This window comes from Mya arenaria, chromosome 12 (genome assembly GCF_026914265.1).
Source record: "Mya arenaria isolate MELC-2E11 chromosome 12, ASM2691426v1".
Taxonomy (NCBI): Eukaryota; Metazoa; Mollusca; class Bivalvia; order Myida; family Myidae; genus Mya; species Mya arenaria.
This window is the reverse complement of record NC_069133.1, coordinates 20,439,170-20,453,895: the sequence shown is the minus strand read 5'-3', so window position 1 is coordinate 20,453,895 and position 14,726 is coordinate 20,439,170.

The following is a 14,726-nucleotide window of genomic DNA, read 5'->3' as shown; positions in this document are numbered from 1 at the left end:
TATCATTTTTCGACAATATAACTGTACAGAAGTGGTCTATATAAAAAGTTTAAAGAAATGCATTTTCTAATTAAAAGAGTTTTAGTGCTTAAAGCGCTTTTAAAACGCTCCAAAATCCGAATAAGGAACAGAATTTACGAAAAAATACTGAATTTCAAAGTGCTTCATATGCTATTTTTTGACGAAATATCAATTGCACATTGATCTTATGAAATAGTTTGAATAAATGCGTTGTCTTATTGAGCAGGATGGAGTGTTCCAAGTACTTTATAACGCACACTAAGTCGAATAAGGAATAAGGAACTAGTTCCCTATTCCTTATTCAAACTCGAATAAGGAACAGAAACGGTGAATTTTCAACTTTTGAAGTAAGACATATTTTGATCAGATAACTATGCAGAAGAGGTCTACATAAAAAGTTTACATAAATGCATCGTCCAATCAATAGAGTTTTAGTACTTAAAGTGCTTTAAAAACGTACCAAACTCCGAATAAGGAACAGAAATCTGGAAAACTTCAAATTGTTAACTTACTCGTTTTATCACTTTTCGACAAAATAACTGTGCAGAGGTGGTCTATATAATTTTTTTAAAGAAATGCATTGTCTATTCAAGAGAGTTTTAGTGCTTAAAGTGCTTTAAAACGTACCAAACTCCGAATAAGGAACAGAAATCTTGAAAACGTCAAAAAATTAACTTACTCGTTTTATCACTTTTCGACAAAATAACTATGCAGAAGTTGTCTATATAAAAAGTTTAAAGAAATGCATTGTCTATTCAAGAGAGTTTTAGTGCTTAAAGTGCTTTAAAAACGCTCCAAAATCCGAATAAGGAACAGAATTTACGAAAAAATACTGAATTTCAAAGTGCTTCATATGCTATGTTTTTGACGAAATATCAATTGCACATTGATCTTATCAAATAGTTTGAATAAATGCGTTGTCTTATTGAGCAGGATGGAGTGTTCCAAGTGCTTTATAACGCATTATATTGAATAAGGAATAGGGAACTAGTACCTTATTCCTTATTCGACTTAGTGTGCGTTATAAAGAAATTGAAACTCTCCATCTCTTTAAATAAGTAAATGCATTTATTCAAGTTGTTTAAAAAAATTTTTTTTTGATATTTCTTCAAAAAATTAGCAAATTAAGCACTTTGAAATTGAGGTTTTTTCGTAAATTCTGTTACTTATTCGGTTTTTGGAACGTTTTTAAAGCATTTGAAGCACTGAAACCTTCTTGAATAGACAATGCATTTCTGCAAACTTTTTATGTAGACCACTTCTGCATAGTTATTGGAAAAAAATGTATTACTTAAAAAGTTTGTATTCCTTATTCGAGTTTGAATAAGGAATAGGGAACTAGTTATTCGATTTTTTCTATTATCGTGTATTATTTTATTCACAAAGTTGTTTAATTGTGATGAAAATATCACAAAGAAGTGATTTTATGCATATCTACAATTATTTATTTTGAATAAGGAATAAGGAACCAGTTCCCTATTCCTTATTCGAAAAAGGAATAAGGTACTAACTTATCGTCCATATCATTTACAGTACATTCCTACAACGGATGTCGGAGACTTCGTACCACTTCAATATCGTACCACTACTATATCGTACCACATATATGCACTATATAAGAGTTTTCTAAGGCGATTAGTAGGTGCTAATTATGTGCTTACCTGGTCGTTAAAGGAGACATTTGGGATACTTGAGGTTAAGAATTGTGTGAAAAACAGGTATAACAAGTGTTATACGATTATGTAGATTTATTCAAGTTCATGGAAATTTTTCAAATTATATATAGCACAAATAATCATACAAACCAAACATTAAAACAGCACATTACATATACAATAATGAAATGCAAATACATAACTTAGATACATAGATAGATGGAAGATTTATTATCTTATTTACATAAGCACACAAGAAGTTAAAACGGCAAATGATCATGAATACAAACAGACATCAGATACAGCACATTACAAAAAAAATAACGAATGGTCACTTTTGGTTTCATTCACATGTTATTCGTCCTCGCTGTAATTCTCCGCTGATGTTACTATGGGTCCTAGTCCGATGATGTGGCTGGCTGTCCTTAGGAGTTGGTTCGTCGTCATGTTGTCCTCTTCATACTTCTTCCAGGCTTGATGTAGTTTCTCGTGAGTTGACCTGTATGTCTTCCTGTGCAGGCGTTGTAAGATGTTGGCTGAGACCAGCCGTGCCTGGATGTCCACGTAATGGGCCTCTCCATACAGGAGAGGTACAAGAACGTAGAAGGGGAACTGCGCTCCTCCGGCTGTAGTGTTAAGGCGGCGGTGCCATCCTTTCAAATCATTGTTTGTTCTAACTGTCTCCATGTAGACAGACCAATTTTCTGGGCGCCATAGCGTGCCTTCTACCCATGTTCTTCCGATGTAGTCTACCAAGTCCAATATACGCTCACTCTCCGACTCAACAGCCTGCTCCCTTAGTGTAAGGAAGGCAGGCCTCATATGCACGGCGGGTAGGTAGGGAAGAGCTAGCAGCTTCCTGACAAAGTGATATACTCCTCCCTTCTGAGTATAGGCTGGTGCCAGTTCCAGACATGTCACCTTCCGGTATACACGCTGAGACCAGTGGAAGCTGAAGCCCTTCACAACGGTGTTGGGAAAGACTTCCCGGACTGCTTGCTATGCCGCAGCTTTAAAATCTAGCATGAACCACTCAACAATTGGATCACCAAGCCGTTCCCTCACCCCACGTAAGACAGCTACGTAGTCCTGTTTTGTCCTCCGTGTCATGAGGACAAACAGGAAGGGGACCTGCTTGCCGTTCTCCCCGCTTCGAACATATGAAGGGCCCCCGTTCAAAAAGTGTAGCAGTTAGATTGATTAGGGCGGATACCGCCTACGTATATAGCTAATACATATTGCAGAAAATGGAACAGAGAAAAGATATATCCGCTTAACATCAAATATTTATCAACAAAACGTTTAATTGAGGCAAATACAATAAAACAAGGAAAAATAAAACGTCAAAGTGTATGTTCATTAATTGAAAAGTATATCGGCAGAAGTCTCCTAAGTGAAATCTGATGTTTTTAAAACAGTCTCTATTTTAAATCATCTGAAGTATGTCAATATTGTTGAAAGAAGTCACCGTGACACTTTTTTTTCTAAAATGATTTAACTTTTGGGAACTTTTGTGGAAATACTTGTGTCGTTTTCACCTTCAATGTATATTCGTGAGTCTTCCATATCATTTCTATACTTTCACTCAGACTCCCTCATCTTCTCTCAGTTGCCAAGAGGTTATCGACGCATGGGAAATCGATGTTAGTATAAAATAGGTTTGACTGTTGTACCGCGGAGGGTCCTGTGATCAAAATAGACCAGCCAACATTATTATTATCATTTTTATAAAATAACACTTTAAAGTGACTCGCTCATGTTTTTGGACCAGAAATAAGTTTTACCGGTAATGCATCTGAAAAAAAAACTTATTTTATCATTATTTTACTCTATGGCATCGAAATGCTGAAAGAATATAGTTATAGCATTAAAAACTATTTCGGTTTTTGTGGGGTTTGAACCCACGGCGGTAAAGTCAAGAAAAAAAATAAGAAAACAGCCAGCTAGAGCATACGGCCAACGTGTGTGGTGGATGTGTTAACCTTTTAATGATACATTGATAACATCACGTGATTATGTCAATCAACCATGAATCACACAACACCACATCCGTAATTTATTTTCAATCGCGTTTTAAATGCTAATGAAAATTGTGATCTTCAAAGACGATATTTGAGCAAATATCAACATTTGCTGAAGGGTTCTAGCTTTTCGTATTTTTGTTTTAATACTCCTTATGATTTGCCACCCTTTTCGTAATTAGTGGGCGAGTATAAACCCATTTAAGAAAAAAAGAAGCATCAACATTTAAAAACAAGAGGGCCATGATGGCCCTAAATTGCTCACCTGAGTAAAAGAGTTTAGCCTTTGTTATCAATATAGCTTGATATTTATTCTCAAAGAATAATTAAAAACATACTGGTCAAACATGTTGCCTGGATAATCACTGACAGGACTTGTCACAGTTTCCTGCACACTGACAGGACTTGTCGATTGACTGCACACTGACAGAATTTTGTTCAGTTGTATGTATACTGACAGGACTTGATGATTGACTGCACACTGACATAATTTGATTCGCATACCTGCACACTGACAGGACTTTGTTCAGTTGCCTGTACACTGACAGGACTTGATAATTGACTGCACACTGGCAGCACTTGGTACAGATACCTGCACACTGACAGGACTTTTTTCAGTTGCCTGCACACTGACAGGACTTTGTTTAATTGCTTGCACACTGACAGGACTTCGTTCAACTGCCTACATACTGGCAAAACTATGTTAAATTGCTTGCACACTGAAAGAACTTTTAGTATAGATACACAAACAACTGACAGGACTTCGTTCAATTACCTGCACACTGACAAAACTATGTCAAATTGCTTGCACACTGAAATAACTTTTAGTATGGATATACAAACAACAAACAGTGTACCATCCAATAAAACCAATAAACTGCCTTAAGCTCTAAAAATCTAATAGCACAACACCTTCATCATCTATTATTGCTTCTTCCATCTAGGACAACATCACCATCCTTCAATTTTCAATTATCAAAATTTTCTGTATAAGGCTTATTCACTATCCACACAGAAGATAAGCTTGTAGCTTAGAATAATCTACATGAAGTTCAATGGAAAAGTCTGATTATTAAATTTATTATTAAGTAAAAATAAAATTTCTTCTAAAGAATAAAGTGTATAATAATCATGTGAATCTATGAACCTAAAAACATATCAATAATTACATTATAAGTGACTATGTTGAAGATCGACTTAATAAAATTTAAAATCTATTCCCTTGTTACTAAAAATAGAAAGTAGTGGAATCTCAAAAAAGGGAGACCATATAGCAAGACATGCTGCCCTTGTTTCAAGAGTAAACTTTACATAACTATCAAATTTTAACAAAATGTATTTATAATGAACTTGTAACCCAATGGGTGAGGCCAATTTTTCACCAGGGGCATAATGTGAATAAACATGGTAGATAACCAATAGACAATGTTATACACCAAATATTTAAGCACTTGGCCTAACAGAATCTGCCAAAAAAAAGTTATAAAATCTATTCCCATGTTACTAAAAATAGAAAGTAGTGGAATCTCCAACAAAAAGGGAGACCATATAGCAAGACTTGCTGCCCTTGTTTCATGAGTAAACTTTGCGCGCCCTTGTTTCAAGAGTAAACTTTGCATAACTATCAAATTTTAACAAAATGTATTTATAATGAACTTGTAACCCAATGGGTGAGGCTCACCAGGGGCATAATGTGAATAAACATGGTAGATAACCAATAGACAATGTTATACACCAAATATTTAAGCACTAGGCCTAATAGAATTTGCCAAAAAAAGTTTTAAAATCTATTCCCTTGTTACTAAAAATAGAAAGTAGTGGAATCTCCAACAAAAAGGGAGACCATATAGCAAGACTTGCTGCCCTTGTTTCAAGAGTAAACTTTACATTACTATCAAATTTTAACAAAATGTATTTATAATGAACTTGTAACCCACTGGGTGAGGCCAGTCTTTCTCCAGGGGCATATTTTGAATAAACATGGTAAATAACCAAAGAATAATGTTACACACCAAATATTAAAGCACTAGGCCTAATAGTATTTGCCAAACAAAGTTTTGTAATTTTTCCTTTAGGTTGCCATGGCAATAAGAGTTCAGCATTGAATTCATTTCTTTGAACTATTTTGAAGAAGAACCAACCAAGGATCACTCCTATGAAGTTTCATTAAAATTGTCCAAGCGGTTTAGGAGAAGATGATGAGCATAACCAATTGCTGACACTTTTCCTTTAGGTTGCCATGGCAAGCAGAGTTCAGCATATTATTTATTTCTTTGAACAATTTTGAAAAAGCACCATTCAAGAATCATTCCTATGGAGTTTCATTAAAATTGTCCAAGCGGTTAAGGAGAAGATGATGATTAATAATCAATTGTTGACGTTTTCCTTTAGGTTACCATGGCAACCAGAGTTCAGCATGGAATTCATTTCATTGAACAATTTTGAAAAAGCACAAACCAATGATCATTCCTATGAAGTTTCATTAAATTTTTCAAAGGGGTTTTGGAGAAGATGATGATTATAACCAATTGTTGACGCTTTTCATTTAGGTTGCCATGGCAACCATAATTCAGCGTGGAATTCATTTCTTTAAACAGTTTTGAAAAGCACCAACCAAGGATAATTCTTATGAAGTTTCATTAAAATTGTCCAAGGGGTTTAGGAGAAGATGATGAGTATAACCAATTGTTGACGCTTACCTTTATGTTGCCATGGCAACCAGAGTTCTGTATATAATTCATTTCTTTGAACAATTTTGAAAAAAAAACACACCAATTAAGGATCATTCCTATGAAGTTTCATCAAAATTGTCCAAGGGGTTTAGGAGAAGAAGATGATTATAACCAATTGTTGACGCCGAACGACGGACGACAGACGCCGGACATAGACCGATCACAATAGCTCAAACCTTTGGACAAATGTAATGAGTATTTATTATCTTGCCCCAAAACTCATAGGCTACGGTTTTTACAGCTTGGTTCACAAACCTTAGGACCAGATTCAACAAATCTTAGAAAAAAAGTTCAAGGGACTTATTTGAAATAATCTAATTTTTGAAGAAATAAACTTGAAAACTAAAGGACAACTCATTGCATATATGTTGTTGTTGATGTTGAGTTTATAAAGGGCTGTCCGCTTGACACCGTCACATCCCAACGTTTTACTTAAATAAACTTCCAAAGGGGCAGTGTAACCACTACCGGTTCATGGGATATTCGCCAAAGGTCTACTATAATTTGCATCAAAAACGCCGCAAAACCTACGACGAATGGCTCTGAATATTTGATATGGTCTCATTTATCTGGTCTTATCTAGTTGTTATTTAGAAATTCGAGATTCCATGTATCTTATAAACATTATTTTGTAAGAATGTTATATTTAAAAGGATGAGCAAGACTCGCGGTCAGTTCACTGACAAGAAGGTTTTGTGAGAACAGGACCTTATGAACTGACCACTTTGTTGCCCGATTATTGCCTCATTATTTAGATATTGAAACATCTTCAAAACCAGAGAAGTTTATTTATTTTTTTCATGCAAATATAAAGAGAGAAAGATACTATTTTTTCCGTTTGATTATGCATATTGGGATAAAAATAATAATACATAAGTGCTTTCTATGCACAGACATCTTACCCCTGGTCCAGTGACTTCGCCTTTTTAACTGGCGGTAGGGGGTTACTTAACATATATTCAAAACTTCAATATCTTTATGTGAATGAATTAGGGCTAGGATCAAAAACTATTTTTTCTAACAACGAACCTAGACCAGATGCATAATAAGAACAACACCATCACCTTGTATAGCATGTTACTAGTACCATCATCAGTTATACTATGGGTTTGTACACCGAGTATGTCATGGTTTAAATTGGTATATTGTTAAATCATTATGTCACACCAATCATCCAATCGTACCAAAATGGCGTCTATTTTCCGATTCCGAATAAATGAGACATTTGTATACTTTATATAAGTTTTCTTTCTTGACTACTCCGGTCACAACAAATTGGTTTCGTTCTAGTACCTTGTTATGGTGACTTGCATTTGATAATTTATGGTTAAATCGATGTTTATCATCATACTATTAAATACATCATCGTTTCATGTGAAAACGAAAGAAGAAAAGACAAAAACATGCATGTTCTGTTTCCATTAAATTAAAAAGTAATAGAAATCCAAGCCATACGCGTTCATCTCATTAATCCGGAGTTGAAATGTTTTCTTTACCGGGTTCAATCATGTTGCATATTCGATTTGAAGTAAATTCCTATGAGTCGATAATTTCCAAAGGTAAAATATGTAAAGAAATAAATATTCTATATACATTTGGCAGTTCGCTAAATATTTCATTCATCGCGTGAATGACTCTCGTGTGTGTCGCTAATGGTGCCTGTTTACGTTGCTTTCCCTATTTGTAATTGCTCATTCTTGTTTTTAATCTAATTTAATGTGTTTATAGTTGTGAAGCAAGACTGCCAAATTTATTGTTATTTAATGAGCGTATCACTACGCAAGGCGTCGAGAGGATCTCGATGCACCTCATCAGGATGAATTTAACTCATAGGAATGTTTTTTCTTAGCTTAATTTCTGGATTGGATATATTACCTCTTTTGATAGAGCCCCATCAACAGGTTCTCGGCATATACAATGCTCATGTTTTAAAAAAAATGTTTTGGAATTGTTGTTTGTCGTGAACCTACTCCGAAACTTATTTCTTGTAGTGGTATTATATTTTTATTTATACTTTCTGCAACTGTTTCCTATTGATGTGAAAGTAGCCGTTCTATTTCCACCCTTTTGGAAAGGTACACGGCGAATACGATAATCGCCATTTTGATTTTATTTTGTTTAGATTATGGTTTATGCTTTCTGCTTCTTATGGATGTTAAAACCGCCATTGCATTACCACCATTTTCAAAAAGGGTCCCAACAACAGGCGAATACAATTGTCGTGATTTTATTTTTTTTAATTTTTGAAATTATTATATTCAGCACCCCCGGAATTTTAAATAAGCATACAATTAAATTACCTCCGTTTTTATAAAAAAAACCCCAACATATTTGTTACATAATTATAACAGTATCAAACTTAATTATGGAACTAGCATGGTAATATCGTTGTCTTATTTCCTCCTCTTTTGTACGAATTAATACAATCAAGCTTTCAATTAAATATTTCATGAAAATAACCTTTTATTTATGATTATTTTGTTTTAAAAACATACTAAACGAACTGTTTCTTAGTGGAAATATGAAAATTGTAGTGACGTCCGCGCTAAATTTAGACTCTACCTTCGGGTTTATGGCATGTTTGTAATTGTGATAAATGCATTTATTTCTTTAGTAAGGGGTTAAAAAAGTCGAAGGGGTAAGAAAACTCATTTTGATATACATATATTTCGAAAAGTTAACATTACTAAAAGATACTTGGAGTTTAATCATATAGGATATTTGTTGTTAAATTTAGATAATCAAATGAATATTTCTATTATTGCTATGCTAAAGCAGAAGTTCTAATACAATTTTGGAAATATATCATTATTACATTTATAATTAATCGAAAATGACTTCAGATGCTTCTTTAATACGTGCTCTGTTGTATTTCCTCTCAATATAGTAAAGTGCAATCAGTTGTTTATTCAGACCATTGTATTCTTGCTAATTGTTGAGCAAACAAGCATGCAAATTTTATTTTGAAGATCATAAATGCTATTTTTGATAATACACTTCATTTAACTTGTTATAATTGCTTTGAACTTATGAACTCATATATGCTCTTGTTTTTTGTTTTATAATTATCATACTCCTAAAAATCTTGAGGAGTAAAGAGTTTTCCTTTTTGATGCAAAGCTTGTGTCACACTTACTTTATTTAACTAAACCCATTAACCCTTAAGTGTATAATTGTTATCGTTACAGCATCAATGTGTGAATACCACGTGATAAAATGCGTCATAAATGCTACGTCAGAAGGCAATATTTTCTTCGAATGAATACTTTTAACAAAGATAACTTCACTATTTCTTAACCATTTTAAATGAAACTTAGCGCAGTCTACATCGCTTACAAAGCCCCGCCTTCGGCCTTTTACCAGAGTTTGATTGAGAGTTTATTTTCTTAAAACGCTTCGACAAACCTGTTCACAATACGGCCGTCTGACGGAGCACTGTCAAAACATTATTTTAGAAACGGGTTGGTCGAGGTGTTTGATGAAACTAAACGATTAATCAAACTTCGGTAATAAAACGAAGGCGGGGCTCTTTAAGCGGCAAAGACTGCCCTTTGTTTTATTTAAAATGGTGTAGTAACAATTTTTTTTTCTTTGATTTATGTCTTCATTTTAAGCCAAATGTTGCCTTCCGAGGTAGCATATATGACGCAATTTATCACGTGGTATACACACACTGATATTTGGGATGTTATGTCCAAAAGGGTGACATATATAGTTATCTGATCGTCTGTCCTACCTTCCGTCCATCCGATCAATATATAAAGAACGCTTAGGTCCAGGGTTCTTTAACTTTGAAGGCTGGATGTTCATAACCAGCAGTTAAAGCCTTTTAATTCTGAGCTTAGTTTGTCGAAGGTCAATGTCGTGGTGACCTGAAGATTTCTTTCAGCTGCAAAATGTCTTCCGATCATTTTATAAGAATGCTTAGACACAGGGACCTCAAACTTGGTAGTATGGTTTGTCATGACCAGCAGATGAATAATAATATTTTTGAGATCATTGAATAAATGTTGGTGACCTTAAGCTCAAAATTGTTTTCCGATTAATATATGAAGAACGCTATGACCCAAGGACACCAGTAGACACATGACGAGCAGATGAGCCCTGTTGCTTGTGAGGTCAGTGGTTCAAAGGTCAAGGCCGTTTGACCGTAAGCTGAAAATACCATATCAATAATTTTAAAAGGCTAGGGCCTGGAGACATTGAATCTGATAGAAATCCGTCAGGCGATGATTATAAAATAATTTCTAATTGTCTTGCTTAAGCCGATGCTTCCAAAACTTATTCACACCGATCGAAAAAGACGCAGATTCATTAATGTGGCTAAAAGATTTAAACAAAATTAAATGAAATACGTTCATGAATCTAATGAAGGGGGCAATTTTGGTGGAAATTTTAGTCCGTACATCAAAATGACGCAATACAGCTCCAAAACTACAATACAGATACCAAAGATATGCGAATCTTGTTGATGATACAAAAAATCCAAAAAATCTCTTTTGCATATATTTCACAATTTATCGGACTATGAAAAAGGATCCGAACTCAACTAAATAAATCCAAAACAACAGGTCTGCTGATAAGTAACGATATATTAAAGGGTTAATACACCTTTTTTGAGGTCGTTACCATCTGCAAACGCCCGCAAAATGGTTTACATTCCGAATGCGTATTGCATAAAATACACACCATGAGAAACGTTTGTGTTTAAAAAGCTGTTAAATGTCACGAAAATGCAAAAACTGTTAGTTAAAAATAACCACCATAACAGGTGCTTGTGTGACGTCATGAGTGATGTCATTGAAAAAGTTTTACATTAAGTTGGAATAGGGCCGCAACATAACTCGGCAGTTGCATTTTTGTTTCGATGTCATTATGCAGTGTTCCTTCGTTTTGGAAAGTTTTTTTAGGGGGAAATTGACTGGATTACTGGGATTATTTACCTATTTGGTAATCGATTAATTACCGATATATTCCTACTTTAAATTTATTTGTTTTGACAACTAATTTAAGCCTGAAAATTTTGTTAACATTTTCTTGATAAAATGTACAGCATCTTCAGCATCAGATAAAAAAAATATATTTGAAATTTCTTTGTTCATTGCATTCGACGTCATTGACATATCATCTAATTTCACTTCTATACAGTATTCATTACATATGCGGAAGCTGCTTAAGGTAAAATGTACTGAATTTATTTAAATAAAACATAGAAATGATTAGTACTGACATATAGCAATGAAAGGAAGAGTATTACAAATAAACACTGCGCTTTACAACCACCTGCCACATTTACTGAATTATCTCCCCTTTGCCATATTTGTTTCTTATCATTGGTGCAAACACACACCCTTGTCTGAATATCAACTTAATAACAGTTACTTATTCAATGAAATTTTAAAAATAGACAGAGGGCAATAAACAAAAGGCAGAGGCGGATCCAGGATGTGATGTTAGAGGGGGCGTAACTTAGGGGGCGTAACCTTTTGATTTGCGCCCTTCCCTTAGACCAAAATTAATTGAGTTTATACTTTATAAACTTTATAGTGTTTAGAGGCGGGTTTGGGCTCCCATAAGAACATTGTAACAATTTGTAGTCCGAAATGGTGCATTTTGGGCGTTTCTCTTTACCCCTTTTTTCCTAAGTATTTTTTTTCGATTTTAAGGGGAGGAGGGCGACGAATGTGCCCCCCCCCCCCCCCGGAACCGCTAGTGCAAAGTCAATGCGTAAACATATGAAATTTTCCTTCGGTAATTGTTGAATCATCTCACTCTTTCAATTTTACGCTTCGCATTAATAAGGAAGCTGCTTGTCCACACCAAAACTAAATGATTTAAGGGATTAAAATGAACTATAGTAATTAGAGGAAGTACAATGCATAAGTCTATTTACTACGCTTTCAACATATTGTATACCTTTTCTTGTCAAGAGCATTTATCCAAAAGTGTTTTAGGTATTGACCTCAACCTTTTTATACAGATATATGTAATAGTGGAGAAGTGCAGTGTACAGGAACCACAGGTCCTTCTTTGGCTTTTGTAGAGTTGTTTTTCATATTAATACTGATGCATTTTGTCCGGAGAAAAACTCAAAAAAGCCTATAGAGCATGAACTTCAAACTTTTTAAACATATATTTCTTAATTAGTAGAAGTGCGAGCATAGAAACCATAACACTGTCTTTGGTATTTTTATTAAGATATTATGGAAGGGATTATCTGCCAGTTATTGCATGCTGCTTTATTACATTTCTCTTTTTAAATTGCTAGTGCATTCGTTTAAAACGTAAGTGCCTTCATGCAATTTCTTTGTTCGTGTTTGTAATAGACTACCGCATGTGTCTATGTGTACAACTTTTAGTAGCCTTCATTGTATTGCTTAGTGTCTAATCGATAAATGATAGATGTCAAGTTTTTACTTTTAATTGACTATTGTGTACTAATTAAAATACAAGAGTACAATTAAACTTCTAATATTTTTACTAACATTATTTATATATTGTAATAATTAAGACCATTAAAAGCTAAATTAGACATCAATCAAACATAGCAGTATGCATTTGCCAATAAGTATCTAGACGAATGCATCTAGACGAACGCAACTAAACAAATGGAATTAAAAGGGAACCAGTAAATATTGGTATCATGCGACAGCAATATTAAATGGGAACGGAAACCAAATTCCCATTTAATGTTGCTGTCGCAGGATACCAATATTTACTGGTTCCCTTCTAATTCCATTCGTTAAGTTGCGTTCGTCTAGATGCATTCGTCTATCGTCTATATGCTTATTGACAAATGCATACCGCTATTGATGAATATTACTTTAGCTTTCAATAGTCTAATATTACAGTATATAAATACTGTTAGTTATTTAGTACTTATAGTTAAATTGTAGTTTTGTACACAATTTAGTTATTTACATGTAAGAACTTGACACACGCCATATGTCGTTTAGACGTAAACACTAAGCAATAAAGTGAAGGCAACTTACAGTTGTAAACATAGACAAATGCCTTTTTTGTCAATAACAAATAGGCACGAAGCAATTGCACGAAGGCACCTGGCATTTAGATGGATGCACTTGCAATTTAAAATGAGAAATGTCATAAAGCAGCATGTATTAACTGGCGGATAATCCCTTTTATAAGATATTGCCATTTTCTTTTTATGCTTACTTTTTGTGTAGGGCATAACTATAAAATTGTTTGCGATAAGGGTTTCAAACACAATTAAAAGGGCTTCATACACAGATATATTTTATTGAGGCAGGGTGCAGTACACAAGAACCATGATGCTGTTCTAAGTGTTTTAACAAAAATAATCCTTGTTCATTTGTGTACAGCTTTTCTTTGATTTTACTCATATCAATTTATGATACATAATACAACTTCAAAACATTAATTATAATCGTGACAAATTGACCATTGCTTCGAACTATATATTCCCCTAATCCAACGAGAGAATCTAGACGAATGATCCCCCGAATAACAAAAAGAAAACACTAGTTTATACTTTTCGTTTACAGCGAACGCAAAGAGGAGTTTTAATTTAAGAAAATATATCATATAACATTGTCCTGAACACTTATCAGACACCGTTCAAAGGTATGCTTTCAAATTACATGGCTATCAAATTTTCCAAAGAACAATCCGAACGATTTCCACTACTAGACTATTATTTTTACTTTAATGAATGGCAAAATCTAGTAATAAATAGAATACATCGGCATGTTGATGAATATTCACTAAATAAGTTACAAACAATATGTCTCAACTTTGTTTTGTATCGGTTTGCTAGTCGTTTTTGCAATATGTAACTGTTCGCAAAAAGAGTTTCATCAACTTTTAAACTATCGAACAGAATTTTGTGGCATCAACGTTTAAGTAGGTCTTAGACATTGCTAGACATGCAAATTAAAAGTTATGATTGAAACTTGAAGCAATGTTGATAGGCATAATATATCGCGAAAGTTTGATAGCCTTCCAAATTGCAACATTCAGTTGGAGTTAATGGCCTGAGTTTACAAACATCTACAAATCTCTACAAATATAAAATTATATGTTTGAGCGCATTTCATCATGTGAATATAGTGCAATTTGTCGCTCTTGTAACATCAGTCCAACACATGCCTGTTTGTTTCGCCATTAAGTTTTCGTTTCAAGAAGAGGACGCCAGAAGCAGGCGAAAATTTAAATCGCGAGGCTCTTGTTTATTTTCGTCATATGTATTGCGTGAATCAATTTAAAGAAATCGGAACAATAGAAATTTATCATAAGGAAATCATTTCTTTTGTCAT